Source organism: Ceratotherium simum, chromosome 1 (assembly GCF_057802395.1).
Source record: "Ceratotherium simum simum isolate JZ-2026a chromosome 1, ASM5780239v1, whole genome shotgun sequence".
NCBI classification, from domain to species: Eukaryota; Metazoa; Chordata; class Mammalia; order Perissodactyla; family Rhinocerotidae; genus Ceratotherium; species Ceratotherium simum.
In genome coordinates, this window is record NC_141900.1 from 12,370,030 (window position 1) to 12,373,586 (window position 3,557).

Genomic DNA, 3,557 nt, shown 5'->3' on the forward strand with positions numbered 1-3,557 from the left:
AGAGAAATCACCTACATGAGCCCAGCCAACCCAGAGGACCATGAAAGAGAATACACTGTTGTTGTCTCGGACTTACAAATACTGAAGTGATTGCCACATGGCAACTTTTATCATACAGATGTGACCCTCAGGCCTTGTTTCCCCAGCAAGAAAAGCCAACACCACAGCTCCAAATGCAGCTTTACAACTTATTGACATTTGTCCCATTCTTAGGATGGGCTCACCAGGCTTTGATTTCCCTCAAGGGTAGTGTTTTTCTTCAGTTGGGTCAGAAGAAAATTCTGAAGGATTCAGGGCCCTCTTCCTGTAAAGTGGCAGATGAGTGTCTTGTGACAGCTGTAGCAATAAAGCAAGGTGGTTTTTAAAAATTATTGCATTTAAACAATAAATTAGCATATATCTATATATAGAGATATAGATATATACATAGACCGTGTTTATTTCCACAGAGCCATTTCCCCTCCCCACAAACACAAAGACAAGATGGAGAAGAGCAGGGGAGAGGAGAAGTGCCCCAGAAGAAACAGTCCAGTCTCTGAAGTTAACCCGGGCCCAGCCTGCAGCTGGGGTCACCAGCTCTCCTCTTGTCTCCCGGGTGACTCCTGGCAGGCCTTTCAGCTCAGCAGATATCTTGAAGACTGCTTTTGAAGGCCATGGAGGTGCCAGATATCCTCTTATCTGAAACCCATGAGCGAAGACCGGGCAGGTTGCACCCCTCTATCCTCCACTGCAGGAAGTCCTTGAGCACAAAGGCCGGCACATGCAACAGTGTGGACGTCTTGCTAAGCTCACACCTGTGGCTGTTTGCATCCAGCACCCAGCAATCTCCTGCACCATCTCGTTGGGCTCCACGGAGCTTGTGATCTTCATGCTCCATGTAAGATGCAGGGAGCGCATATGACTTCCTGACTTGCTTTCTTGTTTATATCACTGCCTCTGCTACCCACTATCTGAGGTTTCTTCTCTGCTCTGCTTTCAGCTTCATGCTGGTTCTTTCTGGCTGACCTGAAACACAGGTGTCAGCAGACAAAGGTAAAGGACCTCCCAGTGGCTCCCGCTGGCTCTAGCTGCTGCCAAAGAGAGAGGCTGGGGTCACACCATGAGGCCAATTCTGCTGGTCTCCCAGCAGTGTGGAGGGAGTTTCCTTTGGGAGATACACCCTGGGGGAAGTTGGTTCTGTCTGGGGCTCCACCACTGCTGCTGGTGTTGGGGGAGGAGGAGGCCACAGGGCCACTCAAGGAGGCTGTGCTGGGTGGTCTTCCTCTCCACCAGGAAGGAGACTGGCAGGCACTTTGGCTGTGTTGCTGGCCTTTTGTCCTAACTCCTGGTCCTATTCAGGCTGCTGATTTTCTGTGCTGCTGCTCTGACTGGTCTCAGAGTAGGAATTACAGGTGGGAATGGCGGGCTTGCTGAAATTCCACTGCTTTGCGTTGGCAGAGACCCTACGCTCTACGTTGCAGGATGAGGAAGGAGGGCAGCTGTTGGTAGGATCAGCCAAAGGAAGGGCCTTCAGGGTGATAGTGTAGCCCTTCAGCTCGGATCTCATGTAGCCCAGGAGCACATAGGTGGCCATCATGTTGTCATTCTTCTGGCCTATCAGGTCCTGGATCCTTTAGGCATTAGTTCCTCCTCAGGGCCCATTTTCATCCTTGGGTCCTTCATGATTTCCTCTAAAGAGCCTCTTGTGCTGCTTTGATAATGAGGAATTTCTTGAGCAGGTTTTCACACTCCATGGACATGTAGAAGGAAACGTTGTATATTCCACTCAGTACCCACTCCAGCAGCTCTTTAAAGTTCTATCCATCCAAAGGCAGGGATCCAGTGACCATTGTATAGAGGATGCCTCGCAGGCCCCACATATCCACCAGAGGTCCTTCAGACTTTCCACCCTGGCAGTGTTCCCAGGCACCATAAGAGAGACTGCTATAGAAGGTACCCCACTTGCTGTCAAAGACGAGGTCACTGCTGAAGCCCAAGTGCCCAATCTTTATGTTCACGTTGGTATCCAAAAGCAGGTGTTCTACCTTTAGGTCCCGATGGACAATACAGTTCTGGTGGTAGGAGGCAGTACTGCAGCAGACTCCATCTGGTGAAATTTGCATCGGACCTCTTTTTCTTTCATGCTGCCATAAGCTGGTAAGTTCTTGAACACCTCTCTTCCACTAGTGTACTTCATGAGCAAGAAGGGTGTTTTCTTGGTCTCCATCACTTCAAATAATTTCACAATGTCGAAGTGATTCAACAGCTTAATGATCTGGACTTCACAGGATAGTCTCTGGAGGCTGAAGGAGTTCTGCTGGGTCTTCTTAATGATCTTCACGGCCACCTCTTTCCTAGTCAGGATGTGCCAGGCCAACTTCACCTTGGCGAAGGTACCCTTGGTGATGGTCTTGAGGAGCCGGCAGTGGCCAAAATGGATCTCCTCCTCGACAGAGATGGCGAAGGGGCGCTGCAGCATGTTGGACTTACTGCTAACAATGCTAATTAACAATATTAACTAAAGAAAGAAAAAATAAGATAAAGAATAAAGAAAAAACAAAAAGAAAGAGGAAATACAGAGAAATGAAAAAAAGAAAAACAATAAAGAAAAAAGTTAAAAACAAAATTTCTGATTGTATTTTTTCTTTTTTTTTTTTTCAGTTTTGAAAGTTTCCATTGACATATTCTCCAGCTCAGAGATTCTTTCCTCAGCCGTGTCCAGTCTACTAGCAAGACTGTCAAAGGCATTCTTCATTTCTGTTACTGTGTTTTGATCTCTAACATTTCTTTTTGATTCTTTCTTAGAATTTCCATCTCTCTACTTATATTACCAATCTGTCTTGCATATGGTTCACTTTATTCATTAAAAACCTTAGCATATTAATCATAATTGTTTTAAATTCCCAGTCTGATTACTCAATATCCCTGCCAAATCTGACTCTAGTTTTGATGCTTGCTCTGTCTCTTCAAACTATGTTTTTGACCAATTAGTATGCATTGTAATTTTTTTGTTGAGAGCTGACTTGACACAGTGGGTAAAGGAAACTGTGGTCAACAGTCCTTTAGTGATGTGGGGGCAAGGAGTTGGCAGGGAGGAGCATTCTATAGTCCTACAATTAGGTCTCAGTCTTTTAGTGAGCATGTGCCCCGGGGCTGGGAACTCCACACTTGCTTCTCAGTTTCCCCCTGCTTAAGTGAGACAAGATGTCTAGAGGGAGCTTGAGTTGGGTATTTGCCTTCCTCTAGGTCAGTCAGGCTCCGGTGAAATAGTTTCTTTGGACAACAGGCCTTTTAAGAAGAAAAGAATGCTCTGGTGTATTTCAAAATGGTTACTTGTCCCCTCCACTGTCAGAAGCACAGGGGGGTGTCTCTGATTTTCACTATGAGAATGTGGTAGAGCTCCTGGAGGTAAAACTACAAAAGTGTGGGTGTTCCCCCCTTACGCTGGGCCTCCCTGGAGTTCCTACCTCTCAGACTTGCCCACACTGAGCCTCCATCAATTCATGAATTTGCCCCATGATGTCAATTCTCATTCGGAGGATGGATATAAAAAGAGTAGTTGAGGGGGCTGGCCCAGT

General features: G+C 46.6%; 1 pseudogene; it reads right to left on the reverse strand.

Annotated features, from left to right (window-relative positions):
* Positions 1-619: 619 nt before the first annotated feature.
* Positions 620-2,458, reverse strand: LOC101398995 (serine/threonine-protein kinase MARK2 pseudogene; annotated as a pseudogene).
* Between the last annotated feature and the right edge of the window lie 1,099 nt (positions 2,459-3,557).